The sequence below is a fragment of the Sapajus apella genome, unplaced genomic scaffold (assembly GCF_009761245.1).
Source record: "Sapajus apella isolate SASKATOON/1434 unplaced genomic scaffold, GSC_monkey_1.0 scaffold65, whole genome shotgun sequence".
Lineage (NCBI taxonomy): Eukaryota > Metazoa > Chordata > Mammalia > Primates > Cebidae > Sapajus > Sapajus apella.
In genome coordinates, this window is record NW_022437005.1 from 4691648 (window position 1) to 4709175 (window position 17528).

General features: G+C 47.8%; 1 long non-coding RNA gene across 1 annotated transcript in view; it reads right to left on the reverse strand.

Moving 5' to 3' along the window:
- The window catches only part of LOC116530106, a 17244-nt gene extending 2797 nt beyond the window's left edge, over positions 1-14447 (reverse strand). Inside the window, exons 1-2 of the long non-coding RNA XR_004259838.1 lie at positions 14184-14447; positions 12648-12655 (exon numbers count right to left, since the gene is read on the reverse strand). This is a non-coding gene — a long non-coding RNA (uncharacterized LOC116530106). The remainder of the gene's footprint in view (positions 1-12647; positions 12656-14183) is intronic.
- Positions 14448-17528: the final 3081 nt, after the last annotated feature.

Consider the following 17528-nt stretch of genomic DNA (forward strand, 5'->3'; position numbering starts at 1 on the left):
AAAAAAAAAAAAAAAAAAAAAAAAAAAAAAAAAAAAAAAACATGTGATTTGGAGATGGATGCCCTGTGCATTGGTAATATATTGGATGTAGGAGATAATGTCATAGGAGAAATCAAGAATGACCCCCAGGCTTCAGGCTTGAGCTACATCTGGGTTCACGGGACCACTTACTGGGACTGGGGGGGCGGGGCAGGATCAGATTAGAGAGGGGACCCACGGCTTCTGTTTCTGGTGCTGTTTAGGAGGATCATTTGAGCCCAAAGTGGAAATTACAGTTATGCAAGCCTGGAGCTTCCAGAATTAAGGGAAGGTCTGGCTGCGGCGTTACCAGCACGTGGATGAAATTTAAAGCCATGGTTCCTGGTGCAACCTTGTAGGGACTGAGAGTTCAGAGAGCAGAGACAGCTGTCCAGAACCAGGCCTTGAAGACCCTCGACACTGATGGTCACAGAGGAGGGACAGCAGCAGCCATGGAGGCAGGCGGGTGGGCACAGAGGGCCGCAGAGGGGAGGATCTGTGAGGAGGGGTGGCTGACCTCACTGAGTGTTGCAGGGAGGACTGATAAGACGGGAAGAGGACGCCAAAGCCAGCCTGTGGTGAATTGAAGGGGGAACACAGGTGAGGAAGCCGAGGCGGCCAGCGAACCCACCACCATCAGGAATTCCTGAGCACTGGCTGGGGCTGGCGGCGGAGGGAGCAGAGGTGGCTGGAGGGCCAGTGAGATTGGGCAGGTCGACATTGCTGACCTTTGCGTGGGTTCCCTGCCTGGAAACATAGAGACAAATCCTGACTGCCCTCGAATTGGCAGTGGGGCCTCAGGCAAATTGAGTCAAGTGAGCGATTGTATATAAGGGTGTTTTAATGTGTGTTCAGTGGTAGAGAGTGGGAGGTACTCCGTGATGGGTACATGCACACGGGGGGCGCCGCTTAGCAACAGCAGGGGACAAAACTACCGACACCCACAGCAACGAGGACAATTTTCGGAATATCTACAGGGAGGGAAAGAAGCCAGACTCAGACGCGCATGTGCAGTATGAATCATTTCTAAGAAGTTTTACAACAGGCAACACTCATCTACAACGAAATAAAAACCTGAAAGGTGGCTGCCGCTGGGGGCAGTGACCTGACTGACGAAGGACAAGAAGGAACCTTCTGGGGGACCGGAACATCTTTCCCTTGGGAGGAGTCTGATTTAACAGATGTCTGCATTTGTCACAACTCAGCAAGTGGTGCACTTACTTATGACTGGAACATTTCACTCTATGTAAATTTTACCTAAAATTAACTAGAAAGGCATTCCTGAATGCTACTTAATGATACACGCGTGGAAGCCTTTGGGAGTGAAGCGTACTGAGGTTTGCAGCTCCCCTTGAAAGGTAGAAAACAGGAAGATGAACTATGGGTAGATGGAGAGCTGTGTGATGAAGAAATACAGTAAAATGCCATCCAGGGGGTGCGCATGTGCATGTTCACTGGAAAACGCATTCAACTTTTCTGTGTATTTGAAAATGTTTATAATAAAATGTTGAAGGGAAATTTTTTTAAAAAGGATGTGAGAGTACTTATCATCCAACGCAAAGATACTTGTTGGGCACCTACCATTATATCAGATGCTGCAAGGCAGGGGACGCGGTGCTGATGGAGACGTCCAAAGCCACGGCACGAGCCATCATCCAAGTGACAGGCAACTAAGCCAGCTCCTCAGAGCACAGCGCTGTCATTGTCCCTTCTCACAGAGGACACCCAGGGCCAGGGGCGAAGGAGGAAAGCACAAGTAGGTCTGCTAGGAACTGATTCAAAGAAGCAAATCAGCTGGGCTTGGCGGCTCATGCCTGTATTCCCAGCGCTTCGGGAGGCTGAGGCAGGAGGATCACTTGAGCCCAGGAGTTCAAGGCCAGCCTGGGCAGCATTGCAAGACCCTATCTGTACAAAAAAAATTTTTTTTTAAAGGAACAAGTCTCTGGGGCCTGTGCAGAGGGCAGCAGGGTGACTGGGCCCCGGAGCTTTGGGTTGGGATATCCAACACGTGCCTCAGAGAGTGAAAACACAGTCAGTTTTGGGAACAACCACTTCAACCCCAGGGGTCAAAATATGCCCGCATCTAACTGCTCACTGCTTGGGGCTTCTGAATGTTTCAGTCCCTCCGTTATAAATAAGGGACCAGGAAACCTAGGACTGCCCTTCCCACCAAAGGTGCATCCGTAGGAACGTTCACCATGGCCTCAATTTTGTTTTTTGTTTTTTTTTTTTTTGAGATGGAGTCTTTCTCTGTCACCCAGGTTAGAGTGCAATGGCACAATCTTGGCTCACTGTAACCTCTACCTCCCGGGTTCAAGCGATTCTCTAGCCTCAGCCTCTTGAGTAGCTGGGATTACAGGTGTCCGCCAAAACACCTGATTCATTTTTGTCTTTTTAGTAGAGAAGGGTTTTCGCCATGTTAGCCAGGCTGGTCTTGAACTTTTGACCTCAGGTGATATGCCTGCCTTGGCCTCCCAGAGCGCTAGGATTATAGGCATGAGCCACCGAGCCCAGACACCATGGCCTCGTTTTTAAGAGTGAATATGTGACATCTGCAGCCACATGCAGCTACAGGGGGCTGGGTCAGTCATTTACGACAGTTTAAAGTGCAATGAAATTCCATGCAACTGTCAGACTTAGTGAGGTAAATCCATAGGTCCTGGACTTTGAACTGCCCAAAACTGCCCCATATATATATATATATATATATATATATACACACACACACACACACACACACACATATATATATATACACACATACACACACACATTATGATCCCATTTACATAAAATTATATGTAGGTAAATATGTATAGATACACATATATGTGTGTAAATATAAATATATATAAATGCACACATACACAGAGCACCATAGTAAAGTTCACCAAAATGTTTATAACAGCAATTTCTCCATAATGAATATGAATAATCTTTTCTTCACTTTCTTCTACATTTTTCCACATTGTTTAAAATTTCAAAATAAATGTATATAATTTTAATGAAGCAATTCTTTTTTAAAAATGATTGTGCAAGAGGTTTCAGAGTAAGTTGATGTCCACAAAGTTCTTTTTTTTTTAATTACTATTTTTTAATATAAAATTAATACCTGGAGTTTCACCATGTTGGTGAGGCTGGTCTCGAACTCCCGACCTCAGATCTGCCCGCCTTGACCTCCAAAGTGCTTGGATTACAGGCATGAGCCACCGCACCCGGCCTACAAAGTTCTTAAGAGACTGTCACTTTCGCGGGGGGCAGTGGCTCACACCTGTAATCCCAGCACTTTGGGAGGCCAAAGCAGGAGAATCACCTGAGATCAGGAGTTTGAGACCAGCCTGGCCAACATGGTGAAACCCGTCTTTACTAAAAATGTAAAAATTAGCCTGGGTGTGGTGGTGAGCACCTGTAATGTTAGCTACCCAGGAGGCGAGGCAGGAAAATTGCTTGCACCTGGGAGGTAAAGGTTGCAGTGAGCTGAGATTACACGATTGTACTCAAGCCTGGGCAACAGAGCAAGACTCTGTCTCAAACAGAAAAAGAAAAAAGAGACTGTCACTTAGCCCCCCTACCCCATGGTGACGGAGTGGTTAGAGAGGTGAGCTAAGGACTCTCTTAAGCTATGACTGAGAGCTCTCCTGTCCCCTCCCTGAGCCCTGAGGCAGGACTGACTACATTTTTGTGGGGTTCAGTGCAAAATGAAAATGTGGGCTCCTTCTTCAAGAATTTCAACATAGTAACAGCAGAGTGTGAAGCCAAGTGCAAGGACTCATCTGGGCATGGGACTCATGTGATTCCACAGGTCACAAGCCCATGAGGCTGGCCTGTCTGGCAGGACCATCTGAGCAAATTACAGAGCAGGGGATGAGGCCAGGAAAACAGTGAAGAAGGAGCTGGTCTGGACCTTAAGACGCCATGGACCCACACAGACCCTTTCAGTTGACCAGGAATCTCGCCACAACAAACCTTACAAACATTCATGCTTGTGCATTTGAAACCCTGGCTCCTGAGATGTGTAAGACCCAGTGGCAGGTTCCAAAGGCTCTGAGTTGTTGGGCAGCTTTAATTAGCAAGAATTCGAGTCAGAAGGGGCTTACGCTCAAGCCGGGCAGGTGGACTTGGAGGGCTGCTTGTGGGAGGTGGTATCTGCCTGCTGTGTGGAATCCCAGTGCCGGCCAGAGGGAACCTGCTATAGGAACTTTCCACCCCCACTGCCCCAGAAGCTGATGGTGCCCCTTGGCCCAGGCTGCTACATTACCCCAAGTCTCTTTCGGGGCGGTCACTCCAACACGTCACAACGTGGCTGCTCCTGGGGAAACCTGCTCCTGCGCCTCCTGCCACCATGTCCCACCCCCGCACCTCCTGGCTTCTGGGCACCACAAAGAAAGCCTGTGTTGAGGCCCAGCCGTGCTGAGCGTGCAGACAGCCTACACCTCCTGTAGGCCACATGGCACAAAGGCTGGTCTGTGTGCCCAGCCTGAAGGGCCCGCCGCCTCCCTTCCTCCACCAGGCACTGGGATCAAGTCATCGGAGGGCCCAGGAGGCTGCCAGGCTGGCTGGACAGCCAAGGAGACAGGAGCTGCTCAGCTGACCCTGCAGGACTCCAGCGTGTCCAGCAAGCAGCAGTCACTTCCAGGCTCACGGGCACTCACGGTGACGTGTGCGCAGCCTCCAGCCTTTCTGAAGGTTCCTCACCCCTCTAAGTACAGCCAAAGGGTTCATTCAGGCTCTCCCCTAATTGGGGCCCCTGGCACCAGCCTTCCCCCACCCTGCAACCCCCCAGTGATGGGTACAAAGGTGTGCCATGGCTCCTACTGTCTTTAGAACAGCCCAGAACTGGTGAGGGTTTAATGCTGTCCACAGCAAACCTCACCAGTAAGTTTGGCTTCGGTCCTCAGGTGATTCCAACAGAATCGAGTCCAGGCGCCCACACGAGTAACAGGCTGTTAATGCAGTCACTGCTGACTCCACCCTCTCTGTCCCCCTTCTCTGTCCCCTCCCTTGTGCCTCTGGGAATCACCTGACACATAAAACTCCTGCGCCCAGATCCTTGTCTCAGAGCTGCCATCCCAAGTCTCTCCCAGCTTTCGTCTCACCCCCCTGCTTCACTCACATGTGCAAAGGCTGGGCACGATGGCTCACGCCTGCAATCCCAGCGCTTTAGGAGACTGAGGCAGAAGGACCATTTGGGCTCAGGAGTTCAACCCCAGCCTAGGAAACATCGCAAGGTCTTGTCTCTACAGTAAACAGACAATTATCCAGATGCAGTGGCACACACTTGTAGTCCCAGCTAATCGGGAGGCTGAGGCAGAGGATCACTCAAACCCAGGAGTTCAAGGCTGCAGTGAGCTATGATTGTACTACTGCCCTCCAGCCTGGGTGACAGAGCAAGACCCTGTCTCTAAAAATAAATAAATAATTATACGTGCAATACGTGTAGCACACGTGTGTCCCGTGCCTGTTAGGTGCAGGGAGGGGGTGGAGTTTGGGGTGAGGGGAGACCCCTGCAGTGCCCCCTGCCACTCTTTCCCTCCATGGTTTTCATTTTGTGGGAAAAGAGAAAGTAGACTCTATGGAGACGAAAAAGTGGGAGAAAGGGGCAAGGGGGGGAAGGGGTGGGTGGCATAGAGGGACACCACCTCCAGGGGACGAGCCAGGAGGACGCCTCCCTTGGGGCAGCCCCTCCCTGACTCCAATCAGCTGCTTCTCCAGGAAGCCCCGTTGTCCACATCTGCCTCCCCCGGTCCTGCTCACAAGGCACTTAGGACTCAGCTGGACTCCGTGCTGGTTGGAGTATTTCCATCTGCTTCCAGAACTTTCCCTGCCCCGCCCTGACCCCTGGAAGGCTGAGCCCCAGGGACCCCACTGCCTTGGTCCTCCACTTCCTGGTGGATCCAGCCAATAGCTGACAGTGGCAGGAGATGTGGGCGGGGCCGGGGGGAGGCAGGGGGGAGGCAGAGTGCAGAGTATTTATCCCCCCATTCTTCTCTCCCTCCCTCCCTGTGGTTCTGGCAGGGGCTCCAGTCGGTGGCCCTCCTCCACGCTGCCCTTCTCCCCAGCAGCTGGAAACATCTTCCACAGCCTTCCAGTGGAAGGCGCAGCAGCTCCCCACTGCTGCTGGTACCTGCGTGCCTCAACACCTCTTGGTTCCCTAAACTCAGACGGAGAGCAGCCCCCCTATTAAGAAAATCTCTTTTGAAATCCCCTGGGGTGCCACTGTTTTCTGCTGATGTCCTGACAGACAGTCGGGGGCCTCAGAGTCACCCCCAAGTGACTCCTGGAAGCACCCCGCTCCAGCAACGTGGCAAATATGAATATTCAGCTCAGGTGACCTGGGTTTGAATTTCAACTTCACCATTTACTTCCAAGTGGCGTGGCTTCTCTCAGCCTTAGTTTCTGCATCTGGAAAATGAGCGTGATCATGGCAACGCTAAATGTCTCAGGGTTCTGAACGGGGCAAATAACTCACCCGCTTCAGGCCAGCCCAGGAGACAAAGAGAGATTTATCAAAGGGCTGTGGGGCCCCTGATAAGAACAAGGGACTCCATGCAGGTTCTCACAGCCAGTTCTCTTTGTCTCTAGGTATCTGCTTCTCTCCCTTGTCCCTGCTCGCTGCTATACCTCACATGTGACCAAATACATCTCCCCTCCAGCTCACACGTTTATGCGCTCTAAATACAGACTCCACTCCCCCTTCCACAAAAGCGAGCTCATACTTGCACACTGTCCCGCAACCCACTCCTATCCACGCACCCTCAAGAACCTCTTCCCGTCCCTGAATAGCTTCTACACTGAGCGGGGACAGCGTCCTGGTAAGGCAGCCACGAAAAGTCCACTGGACGTTCTACCAGTATTTATCTTGTTGACTTGCTTCTTTTCTTTGTAATTGTCAGCGGATTCTGGAACGCATTCCCCTCCCCAGAACCCTATCCCAGGACCCCTCTGAAAGCAGGGACCTTGCCATCCTGCTGTCCTGATTTCTTTCCTCCAGCCCGCCACCCTTGGTCTGGCTTTCATGTGAGGCTCGCAGGAGTGAGAACAGCGCAGACACTGCACCGTCTCTCTCCAGTCCTGTTGTAACTTACTCTGAGCTTTCCAGACTATCCCCCTTGGGGAGGAAACTATCTTCAATTTGGTCCAGCAGCAGTGACTTTTAAATCTCAGTTGAGTCTTGCACTGAAGAAAGACACAAAGCTACCCTTCTCCTCTTCTCCAAAGGTCAGCTCTGGTTTTTAAAGTTCAAACAATAGCAATTCCATCGAACACACAGATCCTAAATCTTTCCTGGCGTCTTCAAAAGAGAAAGAGAACGCCGAGATGCTTTTGAAGACATTGTACAAAATCAAATTTTGAAAATCGCGTCTTCCAGGGTCCCTGGCGACGCAGGTGGCACGCTCAGACTGGGCAGTTTGAGGGGAGTTGAATAAAGAGACTATTTACAAAGGCACAGATAGGATTTAGGAAATCAGTGCAGGCTAATTCCGAAACCTGTGGCCAGCAACATCAGGGGATGATTCCTAAAAGTGAAGAAGTAATTATAGGAAGCCAAGAGGGAAGTGGCAATGAGAGCTCCCTGAACCCACAGGGAACCCGAAAGGATAACCAGACTCCCTCCCCTCCTGTCTTCTACACACCATCCCATGGAGCGAACCCAATTGGAAACTAGATGACACGGGAGCCCAGTGCTCCAGGCTCCAGAGCCCTGCATCCCGGGACCCAGAGCAGACAGAGAGCAGTCAAGGCTGGGAGGGGAGCGGGGAGGAGGGGCAAACCGAAGGCACACTCAGTGCAGATGCTTGGAGAGTCTACCACCCAACCAGAAAGTGCAAATTTAGTGCAGAAATTGGGGAGTCATTACATGCACAGCTACATGATTTTTTTTTGTTTTATAAATATTTTCAACTAGTTCCCTTTAAACAACAAACGTCCCCCTGCAACTAAAATATGATTTCATTTATAGGAAATTCTGCTCACTCAGAGCTGTTCCAGACCCCAAACATTCAGGTAGATAAAGATATGGAGCAAGCTTGGGTTGGCTTTGAGTCAATTGCATTTCCCACAGATATCCGCTCCAGTGACCTCCTTGATGACATCCAAGTCAGGGAGAGGACAGGTGGTTCCCCAAAAGGAAACTGGAGGGCTGTTGGAGGGGGAAGGAGGCACTCGAAGGCCACGGAATGCCAGCCAGCCATTCAACAAAGACACAAATTAACTCACAAAGGTCACACCATCTGTAAGCAGCCGAGCTTAGGTGGAAATGCCAGCCAGTCCCCAAAGGCTTTGACAAATGTTCCACAGGGCCTTCTATATGGAACTACGATTTGTAAGCTTTGGATCAGCAGGGTCCTTCTTTCCCAGAGCAGTTCTTCGTGGGCACTTCCATCAGGAACACCCAGGTCTACCCATGTGTGCCTTCTGTCTTGGGGAACCTGGTAGTTGGCAAGCATCTTCCAAGGGAAGTCCTTCTTAGGGGACTTTTCTGTGCTTTTTGCATCCTGGCTGTAAGACATGGTGGCACAGTAGTACTTCACTGATAATAATTCCAGGTATGGAGCCGGGCGCGGGGCTTACACCTGTAATCCCAGCACTTTGGGAGGCTGAGGCAGGCAGATCACCTGAGGTCAGGAGTTTGAGACTAGCCTGACCAACATGGAGAAACCTCCATCTCTACTAAAAATACAAAATTAGCCAGGTATGTTGGCACATCCCTGTAATTCTAGCTGCTCTGGAGACTGAGGCAGGAGAATCACTTGAACCCGGGAGGCAGAGGTTGCAGTGAGCTGAGATCACGCCATTGCACTCCAGCCAGGAGAACAAGAGAGAAACTTCGTCTCAAAAATAAATAAATAAATAAATAAATAATAATTCCGGTATGACACCAAGAAGGCCAGCCCCAGGGCCCAGTGGTGGGGGGGTGGGATTGTGCTCAACTGCAAGGCCCAAGCCCACCCCCCAGTCCCCTACCAGCAGACAAATGGCTAGACCCACACACAGTGCTCTCTGCTTCTGGGACAGGATGTCAACCAGCGCTCTGCTGGACACAAGATTTCAGAGACAAACATCAGGGAAACAGACAGAGGCCCACATGACTGTTTCAAACAAACCATGCTCAAACCCTCAGAAAAAGGATAAACTCGGAAAACGGACCAGGAAAGCACCACCTTGGCCTGAGCAAGAACAAACTGGATGAAGACAGAAGCCACTGTGTTTTTAAGAAACTGTTTTTAATTTTATTTACGTATTTATTTTGAGATAGAGTCTTGCTCTGTTGTCCAGGCAGGAGTGCAGGGGTGTGATCTCAGCTCACTGCAACCTCTGCCTCCTGGGTTCAAATGATTCTCCTGCCTCAGCCTCCCGAGTAGCTGGAATTATAGGCACATGCCACCACATCCAGCTAATTTTTCTATTTTTATTAGAGATGTGTTTCACCATGTTGGCCAGGGTGATCTTGAACTTCTGGCTGCAAGTGATCTGCCTACCTTGGCCTCCCAAAGTGCTGGGATTATAGGCGTAAGCCACCGTGCCCAGCCAGAAGGTCAGTTTTAATAACTGACCTTTTCAGACAAATCCCAGCAACCTTTCTCTCTTAGCACCATCTCTGAGACCACGGTGGGTAGGATGTGTCCCTAGCCTCTCCATAACGCCACCTGCGCCCTCTTGAAATGAATGGTTATTGTCTCCAGAGTGGCTGTGGACTTGTGGGTTCCTTATGTCATATTTCCTCAATGGAAGCCACTGTCTCCTGCCGGAGGTTCCACGGCTCCTGTCTTCATAATGCATGACCCTGACGCTATACTCTTGCTCTGTGGAGACTGTAACACGATCCTGGCAGGGCTCAAAGGAGGCCTTTCTTCCCTCCCAGCACATGAGGCTCTCCATCCTGGAACTGGGGCTCGAAAGTGGCCAATCTGAGTTGGGGCAGATTTCATCACACCCTCCAGCTCTGGTCTGCCCTGATTTTCTTTTGGCCACAGCACCTCCCCTCCCACTGTTCCTGTAGCAGCCAAACTTCCAGATGCACCCCACCTCCTGGCAAGCCGTCTCACATTAAATAAGGCTGACCTCTGTTGTCCTTTGTGGAAATGACAGACTATGACCAGGTCATAATAGACACTGTGGCTTCCATCTTGCTCTCTCTTGAATCACTCGCTATGGGGAGAGTCTGCTGCCATGTTGTGAGGATGCTCAAGTAGCCTTGTGCAGGGGTCTAGAAGGTGAAAAACTAAGGCCTCCTGCCGACAGCCACATGAACTCATCCTCCATGGTGGGAGCCATCTCCAGCCTCAGTTGCGCCTTCAGGTGACTGCAAACCCAGCTGCATCTTGATGCCAACCTCATGAACCAGAAGCCACTCTTGGATTCCCAATCCACAGAAACTGTGAGACATTAAGTGATGACTGTTGCTTTAGGCCACTGTGTTTTGTTCCACCGGATTATTTGTTCCATAGCATTAGCTAGCTACTATTCTGGGCAATAATGTCCAGAGAGGTCAGCCTCCTGGGGTCAAAGTAGAGGAGGTCAGAGAATGACATGGAGGGGCAGACAGTGACAGAGTCAGCACACTTGGTTTCCTGATCCGGTATTGTCCTGCTACACATTTTCAAAAGGGGTCGGGTATGAAAAATGAAGCAAAGTAGTTCAGTATGCTCTAACCAGCCATGATATCACCCCAGGGCCATCTGCTTCTATGAACTGGACACTATCATCCCACACAGTGCCCCAAATTAGGTTCCCTTTACAAAAACTGTACCACGCTGGTGACTACTGAAACCCTGAGTTCCTTTCACACACACTGCCCAGAACTCCCAGACCTCCTCAACTGGTTCTATGCTTGGGCACCAGATTTCTCTTTAGAACTTAACTTTCTCTGTTATCAACTGATCTTGGCTTTACTCTGAAGTTCCAAACTATCAAAATCACTTTCATCTCCGTTTGGCTCCACTTCCACGGTTCCCCCCAACGTGTGTTACCTGCACATTCGATGCTGTACTTTCTTACCATCTCCATCTAGAAGGTGGGCTGAACGTTGATTGGCTGGGGCAGAGCCCCCGGCAGAGCCCTTTGGTCCTCCTCTGTAGACTCCATGACTGCCAGGGCAACAGACTCCTTGATGGCAGACACCCTGCAGATAGTTGTGCAACCTGCCATAAATCCCCCCCAAAAAACACCATCGTTACCAGACAGTTTGCCAATCCTTTATTAAAATGCTATCGGGGGGTGGTGGCTTATGCGTGTAGTCCCAGCTACTCAAGGGGCTGAGACTGAAGGATCACTGGGGCATGGGTGTTTGAGATCAGTATAAGCAACATAGCAAGAACCTGTCTCAGAAAAAAATAAAATAAAATAAAACAAACAAAAAAAAACAGCAACAAAAAATGCTGGCCGGACACAAATGTATTTACCCTAGTCTCCAGTACTGTCTAAAAAGAAGTTGGTTTGTGTATTCATTTCCTGTGGCTGCTATAATTACCATGAACTTTTTGTCTCAAACAACAGAAATTAGGCCGGGCACGATGGCTCATGCCTGTAATATAAGCATTTTGGGAGGCCAAGGCAGGCAGATCAACTGAGGTCGGGAGTTCGAGACCAGCCTGACCAACATAGGGAAACGACGTCCCTACTAAAAATACAAAATTAGCTGGGTGTGGTGGCGCATGCCTGTAATCCCAGCTACTAAGGATGCTAAGGCAGAAGACTCACTTGAACCTGGGAGGCGGAGGTTGCAGTAAGCCAAGACTGAGCCATTGCACCCCAGCCTGGGCAACACGAGCAAAAGCTCATCTCAAAAAAAGAAAAAACACAGATATTTATTCTCTCGCAGTCGTGGAGACCCGAAGTCTGAAATCAGTGCCACCAAACAGAAATCAATCCATCAGCGGGGCTGTGGAGGCTTTAGGGGAGAAACTGTTTCTTTCCTTTTCCAGCTTCTGGGAACAACGGCATTCCTTGGCTTATGTCCATGTCACTCTAATTCTCACATCCGGTATCTTCAAATCCTTCTCTGCTTTGTCTTCACATGGCTTTCTTCTCTGTGTGTGAGTCAAGTCTACCTCTGTCTTAAGTGGACACTTGTGATGGCATTTAGGGCCCCCAGGACAGTCCAGGATAATCTCTTATCACAAGATTCTTATTCACTTCTGCAAAGACCCATCTTTCTTACAGAGTAACATTTATAGGCTCCAAGGATTAGGACCTGATGGCTCCAGGGGGCCATTATGCCACCCACCACAGCTGGGCACAGCTCCTCCCCACCAAGCTGTCCCACCTCACCATCACTGCATTTTTTTTCCCTGCTGTTCACAAATGAGTTATGTCATGCTCTGCTCTATAATTTTCCAAAAGTCAACATCAAGGTTACTGTCTCTACATTTTGGAATCTGCTTGCGACCTGTAATTCACCAGACCACATCAGTCTGGACATTAAAAAGAGGTCGTAATAAACAAAAACAGCATTTCTTAGGTTTGCCATTATTGCTAGCTCTCCAGCCCCTTAGAAATGTCAAGAATTCTCAGAATGTGTCTCTTAAGTGGAGGTGGTATAGAGGTTGCAATTAGTTGCTCAAGTCAGACTGCCCGGGTCTGAATACTGGCCTTGTCACCATGGCCAACTGTTTTCCAAAGATGGCCACAAAAATCTCTCCCTTTCCACATGCTCTTCTGCAGCATGTCCTTGCCCTGCCCCCACCAGGGGGTCCATTTCTTCACCCCACTCTAAAATGCATATGGCAGAAGTGATACTGCCATTTAAAGGCAGGGTCCTTAACAGTTTCCTGTTCCTATCTCTTGGAATGTTTGTTCTTGAGACTCTACTCTCAGAACTCAGCCACCATATTGTAAGGAAGCCCTCATTACATGAAGAGACCCCTTACAGAAGCTCTGGCTGACTGCCCCAGTTGAGCTTCCTGCCATCAATGGCCAGTGTGCAAGTGAGCCATTGCAGGCCTCCAGTCCAGTCAAGCCTTCAGACCCTCCAGCCCCAACCAACACCTGACTGTACCCATGGCAGACCCCAAGTGAAAGCCCCCTAGCTGAATCCCATCAATCCGCAAAAGCAGAAGTAATTGCAAAGTGTTGTTTTAAGCCACTGGATTTGGGGGCAGTTCATTTTACAGCAATAGATGTTCAGAAGAGCCACTTATTGACTGAGTAACCTGAAGCAAGTGACAGGCTTAAGCTTAGGTTCCTGCCAGATGCACATACTGAGACCAAGACTTGGTGCATATAGTTTATTTGGGTTGTGATTCCAGGAAACACAGGTGGGGAATTCATTAAAAATAAAACTACTATATGATCCAGCAACCCCATTTCTAGGTATATATCTAAAATAATTAAAAATAGGATGCTGAAGAGATGTTTCCATACCTATGTACATTGCAGCATTATTCACAATAGTCATGAGGTGGAAGCAAACTAAATATCCATCATCAGGCCAGGTGTGGTGGCTCACACCTGTAATCCCAGCACTTTGGGAGGCCAAGGCTGGAGGACCGCTCTAGCTCAGGAATTGGAGACCAGCCTGGGCAATACAGTGAGACCCCTATCTCTATTTTAAAAATAATAATAATTAAATGTTTAAAAAAATAAATATCCAGCAACAAAAACTATTAGAATTGATAAATTCAGTAAAGTTTCAGGATACAAAATCAACATACGAAAATTAGTAGCATTTCTGTATGCCACAGCAAACAATCTGAAAAACAAATCCAGAAAGTAATTCCACTTACAATAGTTACCAATGAAATAAAATACCTAGGAATTAGCCAAAGAAGTAAAAGATCTCTACGATTAAAAACTACAAAATCTTAATGAAAGTAATTAAAGAAGATACCAAAAAATAAAAAGATATTCCATGTTCATCGATTGACATAAGCAATATTGTTAAAATGTTCATACTACCCCAAGCAATCTACAGATTCAATACAGTCCCTATCAAAATACCAATGATATTCTTCACAGAAATAGAAAAAAAATCCTAAAATATATATGGAACCACAAAGACCCAGGGTAGCCAAAGATCTCCTGAGCAAAAAGAACAAAACTGGAGGAATCACATTACCTGACTTCCAGTTATATTACAGAGCTATAGTAACCAAAACAGCATAGCACTGGCATAAAGACTGACACATAGACCAATGGAAAACAATAGAGAAGCCAGGGAAAAAAACGTACATCTACAGTGAAATCATTTCTTACAAAGGTGCTAAGAACATACATTGAGGAAAAAACAGTCTCTTCAATAAACAGTGCTGGGAAAAGTAGACACCCATATGCAGAAGAATGAAACTAGACCCCTATCTCTTGCCATACGCAACAATCAAATCAAAGCATGTTAAAGACTTAAATCTCAGACCTGAAACTATGACACTATTCCAAGAAAACATTGGGAAAAAAATTCTCCAGGACATTGGACTGGGCAAAGATTTCTTGAGTAATACCCCACAAGCACAGACAACCACAGCAAACATGAACAAATCACATCAAGTTAAAAAGCTTCTGCACAGCAAAGGAAAGAATCAAAAAAGTAAAGAAACAACCCACAGAATGGGAGAAAATATCTGCAAACTACCCATCTGACAAGGAATTAACAGCCAGAACATACAAGGAGCTCAAACCAGTCTTTAGAAAAAAATCTAACAATCCAACCAAAAATGGGCAAAAGATCTGAAGACACTTCTCAAAAGGAAACATACAGATGGCAAACAGGCATATGGAAAGGTGCTCAACATCACAGACCATCAGAGAGATGCAAATCAAAACTACAATGAGTTGTCATCTCACCCCAGTTAAAATGGTTTTTATCCAAAAGACAGGCAATAACAAATGCTGGCAGGGATATGGAAAAGAGGGAAACTTGTACACTGTTGGTGGGAATGTAAATTAGTACAGCCACTAGGGAGAACGGTTTGGAGGTTCCTCAAAAAACTAAAAATAGAAGTACCATATGATCCAGCAGTCCCACTGCTAAAAATATACCTCTCAAAAAGGAAATCAGTATCATGAAAGGATATCTGCACTTCCATGTCTGCTGCAGCTCTGTTCACAATAGCCAAGATTTGGAAGTAACCTAAGTGTCCATCAACAGATGAATGGATAAAGAAAATGTGGTACATCTGCACAGTGGAGTACTATTCAACCATAAAAAAGAATGAGATCCTGTCATTTGCAACAAAATGAATGGAACTGGAGGTTATTATGTTAAGTGAAATAAGCCAGGTACAGAAAGATGGTGCCAAGAACATACACTGAAGACTTTCACATGTCCTCACTTATTTGTGGGCACTAAATATTACAGCAGTTGAGCTCATGGTAATAGAGAATAGAAGGATGGTTACCAGACGCTGGGAAGGGTAGTGGGGTGGGGGTAGAGTGGGGATGGTTAATGGGTGCAAAAATATAGTTATATAGAATAAATAAAATATAATATTTGATAGCACAACCGAGTGACTGCAGTCAACAATAATTTATTATACACTTAAAGACAACTAAGAATATAATTGGATTGTTCGTAACACAAAGAGAGGAAAAATGCTTCCAGTGATGGATACCCTATTTACCCTGATGTGATCATTATGCATTGTATGCCAGCATCAAAATATCTCATAAAAATTTAGTAGGTGTGTATATTTATGGGGAACATGAAATATTTTGTACCACATGAAAATTAAAAATTAAAAAATATATCCATCAACAGATGATTAAAGAAAATACGGTATATACATACAGTGGAATATTTTTCAGATTTGAAAAGAGGGAAGTTGTCTGGGTGCATTAGCTCATGCCTGTAATCCCAGCACTGTGGGAGGCTGAGGCAGGTGGTGGATCACCTGAGGTCAGGAGTTCGAGATCAGCCTGGCCAACATGGTGAAACTCCATCTGTACTAAAAACACACAAAAAATTAGCCAGGCGTGGCGACAGACATCTGTAATCCCAGCTACTTGGAGTGTGAGGCAGGAGAATCGCTTGAATCCGGGAGGCTGAGGTTGCAATGAGCTGAGTTTATGCCACTGCACTCCAGCCTGGGCAACAGAGCGAGACTCTGCCTCAGTAAAACCAACAAACAAGCAAAAAAAATAGGGAAATTCAGACACAGGCTACAACATGGATGAACACTGAGGACATTATGCTCAGTGAAATAAGCCAGTTGCAGAAGGACACGTGCTGCATCCAAGGTACCTAACGTGTCAAATTCACAGCCAGAAAGTAGAATGTGGTTGCCAGGGCCTGCGGGGAGAGGGAATGGGGAGTTGTTGTTTAATGGGTATAGAGTTTCAGTTTTGCTAGATGAAAAGTTCTAAAGATCTATTACACGACAGGGTGCAAACAGTTAACTTGTAAATGGTTCAGATGGTAAATTTTATACTATATGTTTTTTTTACCACAATTAAAACTAACTGTCTCATCAAGGAGCAAACGACCTGGGGTCTTCACACAACTCCCATCCCTCGCCTGCCGGCTGAGAATCCCTCTTGAGGCGTTAACGCCCCACACTCCGAGGGCCATAGAGCATGCCCTGCAGAGAGATGCAGGGAGCCACAGGCACACGCGGAATGGCCTGAGGTCACCACCCAGTGGCAGGGACATTGGGGCACTGACCGCATCTGCCACATCTACCTTTGAGTCCTCTGTAAAACAGAGATGATAAATACCTACCCCGTCAGACCAGTTGCAAAGGCTACTTTGACTTAGCAGACTTAGACTCAGCACAGCGCCTGGCCCACAGTTAAATATGTGATAATCAGGCTGGGTGTGGTGGCTCCCACCTGTAATCCCAGCACTTTGGGAGGCAGAAGTGGGAGAGTTGCTTGAGTCCAGGAGTTCAAGACCAGCCTGGTCAATAGAGCAAGACTGCATCTCTATAAAACTTTTTAAAATTAGCTGGATGTTCATCTCAGATGTGAGGACTTGAAAAAGAAAATTAGTCTGATGGGCTGGCCCACGCCTATAGTCCCAGCTGCTTGGGAGGCTGAAGCGGTAAACTCCCTAGAGCCCTGGATGTTGAGGCTACAGTGAGCCACGATGGTGCCATTGCACTCCAGCCTGGGTGACAGAGTGAGATTCTGTCTCTAAATAAATAAATAAATAAATAATTTAAAACTTAATGGGACATGGTGGCACACACCTGTAGCCCCAGCTACTTGGGAAGCCAAGGTGGGAGGATCCCCTGAGCCCAGGAGTTCGAGGCTGCAGTGAGCTACGAACACGCCACTGCACTCACTCCAGCCTGGGCAACACAGCAAGGCTGCCTCTTAAAAACAATTTTAAAGGACTAAAATCGTTGTACACATCTGCCTCGTCTATTGGCAGGAGCAGCCCCAGGCCGGCAGGGGAAAAGCTCCATTTCCCTCCCTGCTCCTGCTCCCTTTAAAGATGGCTGCCTCTCATCCTCCCAGCCCACTTGGCCTTCAGGGTCACAGGCCTTAAGCCATCTGGACACCTCACACCAGACAGACCTGCCCTGGGAATTCCAGGACCCCCTGCTAGAACGTGCCAGGACCCAGACCCAGGAATG